Below are 17,818 nucleotides of genomic sequence, written 5' to 3' on the forward strand. Positions count from 1 at the left end.
TTGTTCAAAATAATGTATGCAAAACGTTTTTTCTGCTGCTTAAATTATGTAATTAATAAGCTTATGAACAAACCTCATTGTTTAAATTAATCCCAACTTCAAGTTTTTTGGGAAAGTTTATAACGGCAGGAAATGAGGTCACAACCAGGAAGTGTTGCTCAGAGCAGTGAGGAAACAGGCGTGTCATAATTTATGACATAAAAGCATAAATGTTTCAGGCAGAGATGGCACTCCGTAATCGTTTCCTGACTGAATGATTCATGTGGATGTTCTGCTGCTGAATATTTCAGGAGACAAACAGAAACATTTCTGCTCTGAGCTTTGAACTCCTCCGATCAGACGGCCAGGAAACGGAGATTTCTCCCTCCATTACTGAATACTAATATGAATATTTGATATTTCCTTTCCTTTCTGCTTTTTCTCATCATGTTCTAGGTTTTTATTTCCAGTCAGCGTTTATCGGTTTAACATGAAAGCTATGAAAACTAAATAGACAAATTGTTTATATCGTTTTAACTCCGTGTGGGTTTTTTTTCTAACTTTATTGAGTTTTTTTTTGCATGTATGAATCACAGAAAACACAAATAAAACACATTGGAAACACAATTAATACCGAAGGAATGAAATTAAATTCAGCGTAAAAACAAAAAATATGAGAAATGAATCAAAAGGAAAAAAGTACAAATGATTTTTTTTTCCTTTTTCCTTTTGTTTTTCTATTTTTTCTTTTCTTTTATTTTTTTCTTAAATCTTTTTTTCCCCCATTTCTCAGTTTTTTCCCTTCATTCTCTCTTTTTTCTCTCCTTCCTCCCTCCCTAACCATGACCTCTGACCTTTCCTGACTCCATCAGACGTGTGGATCTCCACCGATCGGCTCCGCGACGCGCTGAACGCCGCGGGCCGGAGGAGGCCGCTCTTCCTGCAGCCGCCTGGTGGGAATCTTTCATCCCGCCTGCGCGAGATGCCCTTCAGAGGGACCCGCCGGCTGTTTGGATGCTGGCCAAGGTTGCCATGGAAACGCCGAGACGACGACGACAAGGGGGGCAGCAGGAAAAGCCTGTGATGGAGAAACAGCTCACTGACTCCCAGTTAGAAAACACGACTTCAACTCAGAGACAAAAGGAACAATGGGGCATTTGAATGCTAATGCTAACGCATTTCATGCTAATTGTTGTTTTCTAGTGAAAACTAAATGATTGAAGCTACAAACTTGCTGAGTTTCTCTTTTCTGTCCAGCAGCAGCAGCAGCAGCGGCGTCAGGACGGAGCTGCTGACCTCAGAGCAGCGACTGGAACCTGCTCACATCAACAGGTGAATGAATTAGAGCAGCTCTGATCAAACGCGGTAAATTAAAATGTGTGTTCGACGCGCGCCGTGAAAAGTACATCAGCATGAATGAGTGCATGAATGAGCGCATGCGGCGCGGCGACAGCAGGAGAGAGATCATGAATAAATGAACAAATGAAATGAAGAAAGCCAAACGTTAGACATGTTTAATTGATCGGCATCAACATGGGAACGTTGCTCGACAAGCCGAATCAGAGCTGGAGTTTCACTGGGAGCCGAGATTATTAAAGCTGCAATAATCCCAGAATAAATCTGGACTTAATCTGAGAATAAAGTCTTAAAACGGAAATAAATTGTAATATGAGAATAAACTCCGTATAGTCTCAATGTTAGCCAGTGAAAATTAGTGGATAAAGTGGTAATAATACGGGGACAGACACGTCAGTCGTCATGTTACCAAATTAAAAGTATAATTCATAAAGTCACGATAATATGGGAATAAAATCGGAGTGATAACGAGAATAGTCGTAATATTACCAATAAGCTGTGGTTGCGTTTCCTGTTTTTATAAATGTTGGGCTGCAGGGCGCTCATAAACATGCTGCTTTTCTAGCTTCCTGTAGCAGCAGGGCTAACGCTAGCTATAGCTGTTAATAAAGTTAGTCAAAACGGTTTAGTAGATTTTCTCCATGCTGTTCATAAATGTCACAAACTAAATGTGTTTTCTTTTTTTTGTGTGTGTTTTTTTACGGACTAAATGTTTTACTGGCTCAGAGTTTAATGTTACAAATGGCACCCCGTAGGTTAGCCTCTGTATCCATGGCAACAAAATGTTTTCCAGAACTCTAAAGTTGAAACAGTTAATAATTACAACAACGAATTGTTGCCATGGAAACCTGTTGGTCATGACTTTTGTTCCCAAGTTTATTTTTTCTTTATTTTGCTCCTTTAATCCTCGGAATGTTTCTGGTCATAAATCTTGTTTCCCAGAGAAACAAAATGTTTTAATTACAGTAAAAAAAAAGTTTATTTTTTTGAAGTGTTCTGATCTCGCTCCCCTGAGGCTTCCTGTTTCGTCCTGTCACATTAAAACACGGCCACTGCGTTATCCTTAAGCATCGCTAATATCGCCGCTCCGCTTCGGGGACGGCGGTCGTTTTAATTTGGGCCCCGGCGGGAATCGGATCCTCTCGCCGGGCTGCGTCGGCGCCGGGCTCATCCGATTAGGGACAGCAGAGCGGTAAACGGCGTCTCCCCAGGGAGGTGAGACGGATGGGGCGGGGTGGGGGGGGAGGCGGCTCCGATTGGACCTGATAAAATCAAACTGATACACGATCATTATGGAGATTCTCACCTCAGAGGCCACTGCGCGCGCGTGGGTGTGTGTGTGTGTGTGTGTGCGTGTGTGTGTGTGTGTGTGTGTGTGTGCGTGTGTGTGTGTGTGTGTGTGTGTGTGTGTGTGTGTGTGTGTGTGTGTGTGTGTGTGTGTGTGTGTGTGTGTGTGTGTGTACGCAGTAAGGCAAACACTCACACAGGAAATATTGTCCTCTGCCAGCTGAGACCCAAACAATAAGAAAACAAATAATAAAACTTCATTATCCTCGAGGACGACCACTTTTTTTTTTTTTTAATCCAGCGTTTTGGTTCCTTCTCCTTTTTTCCCCACATCAGAACAACATGTCGGCTTCTCGTGTCTCTCCAAACTGAAATGAATCCCATCTTTAAGTGATAGATCTGTTACTTAGAGTCACGGCAGTTAAAGGAAAATGGCAACTGGAGCTGATTTTAAAGAGATTTTCCAACAGATTTCCTTGTTTGGTTAACAAAATGTAGAAACAGCTGCAGGATATCTGAAATCGTGTGGATAATGTTGGTGAATGTTACGATGATCAGTTTCCACATCTGCCTGTTTTCTCCATCTGACCTCTCTAAACCTTTGGTCCTTTGGCTAACAACTTTAGCACTGGTTAGCTACTGCAGCTAACTAAAACGATACCAGAGCTAACCTCAAGGGTCCAATTATAAACTTTTGATCTGCTAATGCTAACATGTTTTACCGACATGCTAATTAATGGAAACTAACACAAAAGAGATATCCCAGCATATTTAGCCAAGATATTTAGCGGAGGCTAATGCTAATGTGCTAAGCCAACATGATATTTACCAGAACCTAATGCTAATGTGCTATGCCAACATGATATTTACCAGAAGCTAACGCTAATGTGCTATGCCAACATGATATTTAGCGGAAGCTAACGCTAATGTGCTATGTCAACATGATATTTAGCGGAAGCTAACGCTAATGTGCGATGCCAACATGCTATTTAGGGGAAGCTAATGCTAATGTGCTATACCAACATGATATTTAGCGGAAGCTAACGCTAATGTGCTATACCAACATGATATTTAGCGGAAGCTAACGCTAATGTGCTATGTCAACATGATATTTAGCGGAAGCTAACGCTAATACTCTCTCTCTCTCTCTCTCTTGCTCACTGAAGGATGTAGAAACATGGAGATTCTGTCATTCCCTCTCTTCCATGTCAGAAGCATTTTGCCGGGTGATTAATCGCCGCAGCGAGCGTTCGAGCCCCGCGGTCGCCCCACGGGCATCGCCACGATCCGTGCACCTGCCACTCAAATCCGCTGACCCCCCACCACACGAACACACACACACACCCCCATACACACACACACACACACACACACACACACACACACACACACACACACACACACACATCCTCTGAAAAATGTCTGATACTGACTGGATGCACGAAGTTGGAGTACATCTCTGAAATTCCTCCTGACTGAGTCTGATGAGGTTAGTGGAGTAATTATTAGCAGTCAGTATGTTACTGGCAGCAGTGAGTTCCTGTAAGGACTAACGAGGATCCAGAACCGAACCGGATCTTGAAGTATGACGGCGTGTTAGGGCCACGCTAAGAAATAAAAAATAAATAAATTATGAGAATAACGTCATAAACTTACAGCAGTAACATCATAAAATTATGCAACTAGTCGTATTATTACAAGAATAAACTTGTACGGGGATAAAGTACGACTTTATTTCTTAAATATTAACGCCTCAAAATACTACAGCTTTATTCTCACGGTATGACTTCTTGTAATAGTAGGACTTTGTTGTATTATTCTGACATTCTCAAAACTTTATTCTCGTAAAAAAAAGTTTTTTTCTAGAAAATTTCTGAGATTAATCTCAGAATTTCTGAGTTTTATTTTTTGCACTTTTTTTTCCCTTTGAATCGAGGAATTTACTCTTTTCTGCACACGACAGGAAGAACAGGGTTTTTTCCGTGGCATTTGTTTTTGTGTGTGTTTTGCAGTTTGCATCATTCATGCACTTTTGCACTTATGTGCCTCCGTATTTACTTCTTGACTGAAGCTCTGAACTTCCTGTTCCTGTTGGACGATTAACGGGAAAATCTGTGAAGATTTGAACTTCTTCTTCTTCTTCTTCTTCTTCTTCTTCTTCTTCTTCTTCTTCTTCTTCTTCTTCTTCGTGTGAGAGAAGGGTGAGTGGAGAGCGGAAGGAGAGCGAAAGAGCGAGCGAGTGATTATCTTCTATCTTTACGTTTATTCTTACTGTTTTCACTTGGTGCTTTATGGTAATAGTTTAGTTTGGTTTTTGTGCTAAGTTGTGTCGCGTTTGTAGGGTTTTTTTTTTAGTTGTTTTGGGGTTTTGGGTGTGGCCGTCAGGCGTGCCTGGCTGGCCGGCGTTTTTAACGCCATGGTGGTGGTTGGTGGTGGTCCTTTCTCCACGCTAACACGGAAAAACGGCGTCAAGGTGGGCGCCGGTTCTCCGTGTGGCGTGGAGGAAGTGTGCCTAGCGGTGGGAGATTTGATAGGGCACGGGGCTATAAAATCTGCGGCACAAATGAATGGAGCGGTGGTACTGTTCGTGGAGAAAGTAGAGCAGGCCCAATGGTTGGTAGAGGTGGGCGTGTCTGCCAACGGCTTGTTTCTACAAGTCTCCCCGCTCACCCTACCTTCCGTCAAGGTAACTCTATCGAATGTACCACCATTCATAAGCGACGAGTTCCTCACAAAAGAACTGTCTCAGCATGGAAAAGTGGTATCTCCGGTAAAGAAGATACCATCAGGGTGCAAATCACCGTTGTTAAAACACGTTGTCTCCCACCGGAGACAACTGTTCATGATCCCAAACCGGCGGGACGAGGAGATAAATCTGAGCTTTCGTGTCCGAGTAGATGATTATGATTACATCTTGTTCGCAACATCCTCGAATATGAAATGTTTTGGTTGTGGCCAGGAGGGACACATAGTAAAATGTGTCCCAACAGAGCCGGACAAAATCCACCAGGTCCGGCTCAGCGGCCGCCTGCTGCTGCCGAGCAGACGGAGGGCCCGCCTGGCGAGGCAGAGGAGGTACCCGCTGCGGCTACGGGAAAATCTGCTGCTGCGGCGGAGGAACCCGCAGTGGCTTCGGCGGAGGAACCCGATGCGGCTGCGGGGAAACCCGCCGCGGCGGCGGAGAGACCCAGCGCGGTGGCGGAGGAACCCAATGCAAAAAACCAAGCAGAAGGTGGAGGTGAGGTGGTGGCAGGTGAGAGCGAGAAAAGTGTGGAAATGAATGAAAGTGTGAGAGAGGATGAGAGCACAGTGGTGTGTGGTGATGGGATAAACGGTAGAGGTGGTGGGATGAATGGTGGTAGCGAGAGTGAAGTGGGAGAGAGAGATGGTGTACAGGGAGACCAGCAGGTGGAGGTGAAGAGTGGTAGGGAACTTTTAGAGTTCGGAGACCAGGGAGAAAAAAGAGAGGTGCAGGTGGAGGAACAAAATAAAGGTGAGAATAGTGCAGAGGTTTTTTGCGAAACCGAAGTAAAAAGATAACAGGTGAAACAGAGGAGGCCATGGAGTTAGAAGCTTCAGTCCCTTTAAAGAGGCGAAGCAAGAGAAGGAACGTGTTGATGGCCGAGAAAGCCAGCAAACAGGCTTACAAGCTGGCTGCAGAGAAAGACGAGGTGTCGGACAGTAGCGATGCCGAGAGCTAAATCTCTGACAGCAGCGACATATCAGCCACACAAACAAATAGCAGAGCACCTAGATACCCGGTAGAATCTTTTAGGAATTTTTTAAGAGAAACTAAGGGTTTCAGAGGGGTAAAAATGGAGAGTTATTTTCCTGATCTAAAAGTATTTTATTTTTCTGCAAAATGTCACATAAAGAACAAAGAGATGTCAGGTTTTTCGGAAAGAGACGTGTTTAGACTAAAGAAGATAATGACAAAAGTTAGGAAACAAATTTGATCAAATGATGCAAAGTAGCCTTTTATCACTTTTTATAGTCTTCTGTTTTTTTGGTTTTAGCTTCCTTTTACCCAATATGGATTCTTTTAAAATAGCATCACTGAATCTTAACGGGGCAAGGGAGGCGGGAAAAAGAGCACTAATCTACCAAATGCTTAACCAAAAGAAAATAGACGTCACCTACTTACAGGAAACACATAGTGATAATTTAACGGAGATAGACTGGGTCAGAGAGTGGAGGGGGGAGACTATCCTAAGTCATGGCACCTCCCAGAGTGCAGGGGTGGGCTTACTTTTCTCAAGATCTTTCACCCCTAACTCCACAGAAATCGAGCATGTTGTTCAAGGGAGGTGTCTTTTAGTTAAGGCAAAGTTTGATCGTTTTAGTATAGTTTTTATCAATATTTATGCTCCCACTACCAATGCAGAGAAAAAGAGCTTTTATGAAAAAATTGGGGAACGGCTGGGTGATTGTGGGTCTGAGGATTATGTTTTTATAGGTGGGGATTTTAATTACACTGAAAACGAATTTTTAGATCGTAATCACGCAGAGCCGCATCCAGCAGCCCAACACGCTCTGCGGCGGCTGGTCTCATCCAATGGCCTGGTGGATGTATGGAGGAGGATGCACGCAGGCACCAGGCAGTACACATGGTCCCACCTTAGTGAAGATAAAATCTCTTTAGCCCGTCTTGATCGCTTTTATTGTTTTAAACACAATTTTAATGTGTTTAAAACATGCCAAATTTTACCAGTAGCTTTTACAGACCACTCGTTGCTTTTAGGTAGTGTTTTTATCAGAAACATTTTACCTAGAAGCACCTACTGGATTTTCAATTCAGCACCAACGTATGATCGGGGTTTTAAGGAGGTTTTAGCTTATTTTTGGATGGTTTTTAGACAGAGAAAATCAGAGTTTACGAGTCTTAGACAGTGGTGGGACCGTGGAAAAGTACAGATCAAGCTGTCACCAGCACACTCTCAATGTCACCCGTGACATTACCAGATCTATCAAAAATCTGGAGATAAACATTGTGGAATTGGAACGAATTGCACAATTGAAGCTCTCAAATCCAAAAGGCTAACTTTAGCAAACCTGCTGGAGAACAAAGTCCAAGGCGCACTGGTCAGGTCCCGGGTCCAAAACATCACGGAGATGGACGCTCCTCTGGCTTTTTTTTTCAGCTTGGAGAGGAAGCACGGGCAGAGGAAGCTGATCCACTCCTTGCTATCGGACACGGGGCAGCAACTGAGCGAACCGGGTGAGATCAGGAAGAGGGCGGTGGAGTTCTACCGGTCGCTGTACAGAAGCGAATACAGGGAGGACGAAGAACTTTTTGGGGCGTTCTGCGGTGAGCTACCCCAGGTCTCCGCGGAGACCAAATCCGGGATGGAGCGTCCCTGGAACTCCGGGAACTCCACCCAGCCCTCCTCGGCATGCAGGGCCAGAGGTCCCGGGCGTTGATGGGTTCACAGTGGAGTTTTACAAGGCCTACTGGGACCTTCTGGCCCAGATCTGCTTGAGGTTTACAATGAAAGCCTGTCCGCCGGTTCGCTCCCTTTGTCCTGCCGCAGGGCGGTCATCACGCTGCTGCCAAAAAAAGGCAACCTGCAGGACATAAAGAACTGGCGCCCCATGTCCCTCCTCTGCACCGACTACAAAATCCTCTCCAAAATCCTCCCTGGCCACGAGGATGGGGAAGGCTATGGAGCAGGTCATCCACCGGGATCAGACCTATTGCGTCCCCAGCAGGTCTATGGTAGATAACGTCTACCTGATTCGGGACGTTTTGGAAGTCTCCGGTTCATTGGGTTTACAAACGGGCTTGATTTCATTAGATCAAGAAAAGGCATTTGACCGCGTTGAACACGGCTTCCTCTGGAAAACCATGAGAGGGTTCGGGTTCAGCGAGGGTCTTATTGCCAAGGTCCAGGTTCTGTACAATGACATTGAGAGTATGCTGAAGATCAACGGTAGCCTGTGTGCTCCTTTTAGGGTGTGTAGAGGCGTGCGGCAGGGCTGCGCCCTCTCTGGGATGCTCTACACACTCTCCCTGGAACCCCTCCTCCAAAAAATACGCTCCCGAGTTCATGGTCTGCTTTTACCTGGTTTTAGCAAAAATATTGTTTTATCTGCCTATGCCGATGATGTTGTTGTTTTTGTAAAAGATCAATAAGACACCAGTATTTTAACTAAGATCACAGAGAGTTTCTCTACACTGTCTGCAGCGAGGGTGAACTGGGGGAAAAGCGAGGCGCTGGCTGTCGGCAGGTGGCCTGCAGGACTCCCGGTTCTCCTCAGGAGCTTACGTGGAAAAAGATGGTTTTAAATACCTCTGTGTGTTTTTAGGCAGCAAAGACATTGTAAATAAGACCTGGGAGAACGTTGAACAAAAATCAAAGACAAACTGGCCAAATGGAAGTGGATACACGCCCAGATGTTGTACCGGGGCAGGGTTTTGGTCCTGAACAACCTGGTGGCGTCACAGCTGTGGCATAAACTGAATGTACTAGATCCACCACCAGGATTACTTGCAAAGATACAGACAGAAATTATCAATTTCTTCTGGACCGGTCGACACTGGGTGCCACAGTCCGTTTTGTTTTTAACAAGAGAGGAGGGGGCCAGGGCCTTGTCCACCTGGCCAGCAGAACTATAACATTTCGTATTCAGTTTATTCAAAAGTACCTGACAGAATCTCCCGTACAGAGAGATGTGGCCAGCTGTATCCTCAGACGTGTCAATTGTCTGGGGCTGGATGCTGCTCTGTTTTTAACTGATTTTAGTCTTTTAAAGTTAAAGGGGCTACCTCAGTTTTATCAGGGTGTTTTAAAATCCTGCACGCTTTTTAAATTGCAAAGAACAAAATCACATAATTCTCTGCATTGGCTTTTAGCGGAACCTTTAGTGTGTGGAGCAAGATTAGATGTCCAGGACAACAACGTGCCAGGCCTGACTGAAGCGCTGTCCAGATCCAGGACGGTGTAACTGAAGCAGCTGGTATGGGCAGCCGGACCGGACCTCTCCAAGGTCCAGGAGGTGGGCTCGCTGCTCGGGATCCGGTCCGTCAGGCTGACACAGCGCTTCCTGGAGCGGGTCAAGGAACAGCTGTCGGCCGAGGAGAGGCGGCTCCTACAGCTGTACACGACAAAAGAGCGTCTGCCCGACCAGACTGACCCTTTTCCAGAGGTGATCCTGAAAAGTGATCTTGGAGAAGACAGCGGCCCCTTGTTGGATGTGAATGAGTTGGACTTGTGCAATACAGGCTCGAAAATCTTGTACAGATCCTGCACAAAAACATTGAACAAAAGAACTCTGAAAGAAAGATCCACCAATGTGTGGAGTGAAAAATTCAAAGGACAGAACCCCAATGGAGAGTTTTGTACAAGCCTCCAATAAAAAAAAGGACTGGGGACCTCCAGTGGAGGATCCTGCATGGAGCCATCGCCACAAATGCGTTTTTATCGGTCATCAGTTCGGGGGTTTTAAACGAGTGTCCATTTTGTAATTTGTCAGAGAGTGTTTTTCATGTTTTTATGGATTGTGTACGTTAAACCAGTTTTTTAAATTTTTTAATGAGAATTTTTAGCCTGTTTGGCATGGTTTTTACCAATTCCGTTTTTATCTACGGTTTTATCTACAGCCGAGCCACCAGTTTTAAATCCCGCATTTTAAATTTTTTAATCGCAGAGGCAAAAATGGCTATATACTTAACTCGACGAGACAAAATACAGGCTGGACCTCGAATCGATGTGGTGGCTCTGTGGAAGTGTAATGTGAAAGCCAGGATTAGACTAGAGTATTGCTTCCACAGAGCCACAGGGGATTTTAATAGTTTTTTAAAATTGTGGGGTTTTAATGGTGTGTTGTGCAATGTCTGTGATCAAGGAGAACTAAATTTTAACGAAATGTTAACGTAATTTATTTATTTATTTTGTTCTTATTTTGTTTTGTTTCTTTTTTACCCTTGATCTTGATGATTACGTGAATGTGCATTGTTATATTATTATTATTGTGAAATAAATGTTTTGGTAAAAATAAAAAAAATCTTCTTCTTGTTCTTCTTCTTCGCGTGAGAGGAGGGTGAGTGGAGAGCGGAAGGAGAGAGAAAGAGTGAGCGAGTGGATATTTCTATCTTTGCGGTATTTTTCTTATCGTTTTTCACTTGGTGTTTATGTTTATAGTCTAGTTGTGATTTTGTGTTAAGTTGTGTCACGGTTTTTCAGGGGTTTTTTTGTTTCTTGGTTTGGGTGTGGCCGTCAGGCGTGCCTGGCTTGGCCGGCGTCTGACGCCATGGTGGTGGTCGGTGGTGGTCCTTTCTCCACGCTGACACGGAAGAACGGCGTCAAGGTGGGCGCCGGTACTCCGTGCAGCGTGGAGGAAGTGTGTTTGGCGGTGGGGACATTGATAGGGCACAGGGCAATAAGATCGGCGGCCCGAATGAATGGAGCGGTGGTGATATTTGTGGAAAAGGTCGAGCAGGCCAACGGTTGGTGGAGGTGGGGGTAACTGCAAACGGCCTTTTCCTGCAGGTATCACCACTGGCCCTACCGTCAACTAGGGTAACCCTATCAAACGTCCCCCCGTTTATCAGTGATGATTTTCTCGTTAAAGAGCTGTCAAGACACGGCAAGGTGGTCTCACCTATAAAGAAAGTGCCGTCCGGTTGCAAATCTCCATTGTTAAAACACGTAGTCTCCCACCGAAGGCAGCTCTTTATGATTTTAAATCGACGGGACGAAGAGCTGAATCTAAGCTTCCGGGTAAAAGTGGACGACTTCGATTATATTTTATTTGCAACCTCGTCTAACCTGAAGTGTTTCGGCTGTGGACAGGAGGGGCACATTGCCAAAATGTGTCCAAGCAGAACAGGACAGGCAGCACCGGGCTCAGCCCAGCAGCAGCCTGCTGCGGCAGAGCAGGCAGAAGACCCGCAGGGTGAAGCGGAGGAGGTGCCCGCTCCGGCCGCGGGAGAATCTGCTGCTGCGGCGAAGGAACCCGCGGCGGCCTCGGCGGGGAAATCCACAGCGGCCGTGGAGAAATCCGCGGCGGCTGCGGAGGAACCCGCTGTAGCTGCGGAGGAACCCAGCGCGGCGGTGGAGGAACCCACCTTGGAAGGAGAAGCAGAAGGGAGAGCTGAGATAGCGGTAGGTGGAAGTGTGGAAGCGGATGAGAGAGTGGGTGAGAATGAGAGCACGGTGGTGTGTAGTGATGAGATGAACGGCAACGGTGGTGGGATGAATGATGGTGGAGAAAGTGAAGTGAGAGAAAGAGATGGAGCACAGGGAGAGCAGCAGGTGGGAGTGAGGGAAAGCAGGGAACAGTCAGGTTTTGAAATCCAGGGAGAGAAAGGTGAGGTAAAGGTGGGAGGAAAAGAAGGAGAGGCGAAGGTGGGAGGAAAGATAAGGGCGAGAATAGTGAAGGTTTGCTTTGCGAAATCGAAATGGAAAAGGTGGCAGAGGAAACGGAGGAAACCATGGAAATGGAAGCTTCAGCCCCATTAAAAAGGCGAAGCAAGAGAAGGAGCGCGTTAACGGCTGAGAAAGCCAGCAAACAGGCTCATAAGCTAGATGCAGAAAGGAACGAGGTGTCAGACAGCAGTGACGCCGAGAGCTACATCTCAGACAGTAGCGATATATCAGCTACCCAAACAAATAGCAGAGCACCAAGATACCCAGTTGAATTGTTTAGGAATTTTTTAAGAGAAACCAAAGGTTTCAGAGGAATAAAAATAGAGAGCTACTTCCCTGACCTCAAAATATTTTATTTCTCTGCAAAAAGTCACATCAGAAACAAAGAGACATCAGGTTTCTCTGACAGAGATATATTCAGACTGAAGAAAATAATGACAAAGGTTAGAAAACAAATTTGATTTAATGATGCAAAGCAGCATTTTATCATTTTGTATAGTTTTTTATTTTCTTGTTTTTAGCCTCTTTTTACCCAACATGGATTCCTTTAAAATAGCATCCTTAAATCTTAATGGGGCGAGGGAGGCTGAAAAGAGAGCACTAATTTATCAAATGCTTAATCAGAAGAAGATCGACGTAATATATCTATAAGAAACGCATAGCGATCAGTTAACAGAAACAGACTGGGTCAGAGAGTGGAGGGGGGAGGTTGTTTTAAGTCATGGCACCTCCCAGAGTGCAGGGGTGGGCTTCCTCTTTTCAAGAGCGTTCACCCCAAACTCCACAGAGATAGAGCATATCGTACAAGGGAGGTGTCTTTTAGTAAAGACAAAGTTTGATGGTTTTAGTATAGTTTTTATCAATATTTATGCTCCCACCACCAATGCAGAGAAGAAGCGTTTTTATGAGAAAATTGGGGAACGGCTGGGTGATTGTGGGTCGGAAGATTACGTTTTTATAGGTGGGGATTTTAATTGCACCGAGAACGAGTTTTTAGACCGCAATCACGCAGAGCCGCATCCAGCAGCCCAACGTGCTCTGCGACAGTTGGTCTCATCCAATGGCCTGGTGGATGTATGGAGAAGGATGCATGCAGGCGCCAGGCAGTACACATGGTCCCACCTTAGTGAAGGCAGAATCTCTTTAGCCCGGCTCGATCGTTTTTATTGTTTTAAGCACAATTTTAATGTGTTTAGAACATGCCAGATCTCACCAGTAGCTTTTACAGATCACTCGTTGCTTTTAGGTAGTGTTTTTATCAGAAACATTTTACCTAGAAGCGCCTACTGGCATTTTAATGCAGCACTAACACACGATCGGGGTTTTAAGGAGGTTTTAGCGTTTTTTTGGTGTGGTTTTAGACAGAGAAAATCTGATTTTACTAATCTAAAACAGTGGTGGGACCATGAGAAAGTACAGATCAAGCTGCTAAGCCAACAGCATACTCTCAATGTCACCCGTGACATTACCGGATCTATCAGAGATCTGGAGATAAACATTGTGGATTTAGAACAACTTTGTGTATCCACAGGAAATCGAGAGTACATTGAAGCTCTCAAATCCAAAAGGCTAACCTTAGCAAACCTGCTGGAGAACAAAGTCCAAGGCGCACTGGTCAGGTCCCAGGTCCAGAACATCACAGAGATGGATGCTCCCTCTAGCTTCTTCTTTAGCTTGGAGAGGAAGCACGGGCAGAGGAAGCAAATCCACTCCTTGCTGTCGGACACAGGGCAACAGCTGAGCGAACCAAGTGAGATAAGGAGGAGGGCGGTGGAGTTCTACCAGTCGCTGTACAGAAGCGAATACAGGGAAGACGAAAAACTGTTTGGGGAGTTCGGTGATGAGCTACCCCAGGTCTCTGAGGAGATCAACTCCGAGATGGAGCGTCCCCTAGAACTCCGAGAACTCCATGCAGCCCTCCTCGGCATGCAGGGCCAGAGGTCCCCGGGCGTTGATGGGCTCACGGTAGAGTTTTACAAGGCCTACTGGGACCTTCTGGCCCCAGACCTCCTCGAGGTATACAATGAAAGCCTCACCACCGGTTCGCTCCCTTTGTCCTGCCGCAGGGCAGTCATTACCCTGCTGCCAAAGAAAGGAAATCTGCAGGACATAAGGAACTGGCTAAGTGGAAGTGGCTACATTCCCAAATGTCATACCGAGGTAGAGTTTTGATTTTAAATAATCTGGTAGCAACACAACTGTGGCACAAACTGTGTGTGTTAGACCCACCAGCAGGCCTGCTGGTAAATATACAAAGAGAAATGGTGAACTTTTTCTGGAGCGGTCGACACTGGGTGCCACAGTCTGTCTTGTTTTTAACCAGAGAGGAGGGGGGCCAGGGCCTTGTCCACCTGGCCAGCAGAACCGCAACTTTCCGCCTTTTATTCATACAAAAGTACCTGACAGGATCCCCTGTGTGGAGGGACGTGGCCAGCTGTATCCTCAGACGCGTTAATTGTCTGGGGCTGGATGCTGCTCTGTTTCTAACCGATTTTAGTCTTTTAAAGCTAAAGGGGTTACCTCAATTTTATCAGGGTGTTTTTAAGTCCTGCGCTCTTTTTAAATTGAAAAGAGCACAAACGCATAATTCTCTGCATTGGCTTTTAGCAGAACCAATGGTGAACGGAGCAAGACTGGATGCCCAGGACAGCAGTGTGCCGGGCCTGAACGAGGCGCTGACCAGGTCTGGGACGGTGACGTTACAGCAGCTAGTACGGGTGGCCGGACCAGACCTCTCAAACATCCAGGAGGTTGGCTCACTGCTCGGGGTCCGGTCCGCCAGACTGGTGCGGCGCTTCTTGGAGCGGGTCAAAGAGCGATTGTCACCTGAGGAGAAGCGGCTCCTGCAGCTGCACAAAAAGGAGAACACCTGCCTGACCAGAACGACCCGTTCCCAGATGTGACCTTGGAGGCTAACCTCGGGGAGGACAGCGGCCCCCTGTTGGAGGTGGCGGATCTGGACCTGTGTAGGGCAGGCTCAAAAACCATATACCGATCCTGCGTGAAAACATTAAATAGAAGGACTCTCCACAAAAGATCAACCGACGTATGGAGTGACAAGCTTAAAGGACAAAAACCACAATGGAGAACTATATACAAACCTCCAATCAAGAAAAGGACTGGCGACCTCCAGTGGAGGATCCTCCACAGAGCGATCGCAACGAATGCGTTTTTATCGGTTGTCAACTCTGAGGTTTTAAATGAGTGTCCTTTTTGCAAGTTGTCAGAGAGTGTTTTTCACGTTTTTATAGATTGTGTACGTTTAACCAGTTTTTAAAATTTTTTAAATGAGATTTTTTAGCCTGTTTAATATGGTTTTTACAAATTCCGTTTTTATCTATGGTGTGCATTACAACCGAGCCACCAGTTTTAAATCCCGCATTTTAAACTATTTAATCGCCGAAGCCAAAATGGCAATTTACATAACTCGAAGAGACAAAATGCAGGCAGGACCTCAGATCGATGTTGTGGCTCTGTGGAAGTGTAATATAAAAGCAAGGATTAGATTAGAGTTTTACTTCCACATAGCCACCGGGGATTTTAATAGTTTTTTACAACTGTGGGGTTTTAACAGTGTGCTGTGCAACATTGGTGACGAAAGAGAACTAAATTTTAACAAGATGCTAATATAACTATTTATTTATCTGTTTTTTATTTAGTTTCCTTTTTTTATTTCGTTGAAACTGATGGATATGTGAAAAAATGCACCTTGTTATCAAAATTATTGTCAAATAAATGTTTTGTTAAAATAATAAAAAAATCTTCTTCTTCTTCTTCTTCTTCTTCTTCTTCTTGTTCTTCTTCTTTTCTTCTTCTTGTTCTTCTTCTTGTTCTTCTTCTTCTTGTTCTTCTTCTTCTTCTTCTTCTTCTTCTTCTTCTTCTTCTTCTTCTCCAACAGGAAACGTCACTCAGAGATTTCAAAATAAAAGCACCAAGATGGCTCAGCATGCCAGCCTGTGGCTTGAAGCTCGTCCGGTTCATCTTCTGTTCCCTCCATGATGGATTTTAGGACAAGCTTGAGCTTCTTCCTGCTCTCTCTGGGGTCAAAGGTCAGGTTTGAGCTTTAGATATGCTAATTAGCTGAACCTGGTCCAGATGTTGATCGTCTCCCGTCAGACTGATCGCTGACTGATATCGATTATTTCTTCTTTCAGCTTCTCCTCCGGCGTCATTAACGCCGCACGTTTCAGTTCATGTCCAGCTGATGTGTTTCAAGCCGTTCGTTCGTTCGTTGGCACACATGTTCGACCCCGGGGGTGAGTCGCAAACAGGAAGTAGAGCTCAGGCCCTGGTTCTGATTGGCCGGGCCGCTTGCGTCATCCAGGGCGAACTCGTTTGTTCTCCGTCGTTTGGCGTCCAGGCTTTAGCGGCAGCCAGAGGGAAGGGAAGGGAAACGGCACCATTTGGTGTTTATGTAAATGTGCAGGAGGGGGGGGGGGGACAAACAAAATGGCTGCCTGCCAGAAGCTGTCGGTAAACAAAGCTGGTTCGAACGGCGGGCTGTTAAGGTGGAGCGGCGGGATGGAGCTGGAGGTGCAGGCAGCGCCGGTGGAGCTGAAACACCTTAACTGCCCCCCCCCCCAGATACCCCGGCCCTGTTTGAGGGGTGGGAGGGCTGTCGCCGTGGCAACCTGCCATCCAATAATCATTCACGGCAGAAGATCTGACCTAGATTAGCTGCAGGTTCTCACTGAAGGTCCACTTAAAGCCAAAACCTGCGGAGAGTCGGGCATTCAGCAGGAAACAGTGGCGACCCTAAGAGGGGAGCCAGGGGGGGCCGGGGCCCGCCTGGAAAAATGACTTTTTTTTTGTTTTGTTTTTTTCCCCCCCCTCCTGTCATGCTAAAAGGTTTGACTGGCCTGGTTTGGTACCTTTAATGAGATTTTATTTGGGTTCCTCTGGCAGCTGATCAGGATCATCAGGTGGATTTTCCAACTGCAACTGAAGTCCATCTGTTAAAGGGGCAGTACTAGGTTAAATCGACTTTTATGAGCTTTACAGGATGTTATCATTTTATTCCCTCGTCATAAAACAAACCTGGAATGTTGCCTTGATTCTTCCAGGCACATTTAATAAACCCTTTAGTCTCCATGGCAACCATTCCGCTGGATGGAGCTAGCCCCGCCTTCCCCACTCAGCTCCTCCAGACTAGCCAGCAGCAATTAGCAAAAACCCTTCTGAGCTCATTGTAGGAGCTGCTGCTCCGAGCGACGCTGACAAAAACGTTAAAGGGTTAACAGAGGAGCCATGTTTGGGACGACTTCCTGGAGGCGGAGCTTCAGAGAGAGCAGGAGCTTCTTAAAGAGACAGTTGGAGAAGTTTTTACTAAAATCATCCATTTTCTTTGAATCCCGCAGCATCACAGGACCTCTGCTTTCTCCAAACGTGTTCATTTGTATTTTCTGTGCGACAGTTTATTCTTTAAGCAGAAGCTGTGAAGACGGTCGGGATGGATGGGCATAAATGTGGGCCCTATGGCATGCCTTAAGGGACAAAAGTAACGCTGAACAGAAAACGCATAATGCAAAGAATAATACTCAACACAAACTTTAACTATTTGAGGGTCTCTTGAACACTAACCATCACTAGAGTGGCTGCCACTGCCGTGCAACTGAACATTAGACACTGGTTTTAAAAAATTCAGACAATTATGGCAGAAAATGCAATTAAGATTTGCATATTTAGCACAAACTCCACAATAGGAAGCGTAGATGTCAGCAGATAGAGCGTGTGCAGATGTCTCTGGTGGCGGGTCGCAACATTAATCTTCCCTGTTTTGGGGCTTACAGTGTGTGTGTGTGTGTGTGTGTGTGTGTGTGTGTGTGTGT

The 17,818-nt window shown here is 45.7% G+C and overlaps 1 long non-coding RNA gene across 1 annotated transcript in view; it reads right to left on the reverse strand.

The window, feature by feature from the left end:
• Window positions 1-565: 565 nt before the first annotated feature.
• Window positions 566-17,818, reverse strand: part of LOC145554036 (uncharacterized) — a 19,900-nt gene continuing 2,647 nt past the window's right edge. Inside the window, exon 2 of the long non-coding RNA XR_014090074.1 lies at window positions 566-1,057. This is a non-coding gene — a long non-coding RNA (uncharacterized LOC145554036). The remainder of the gene's footprint in view (window positions 1,058-17,818) is intronic.

This window comes from Poecilia reticulata, chromosome 12, assembly GCF_904066995.2.
Source record: "Poecilia reticulata chromosome 12, P_reticulata-male-v2, whole genome shotgun sequence".
NCBI lineage: Eukaryota > Metazoa > Chordata > Actinopteri > Cyprinodontiformes > Poeciliidae > Poecilia > Poecilia reticulata.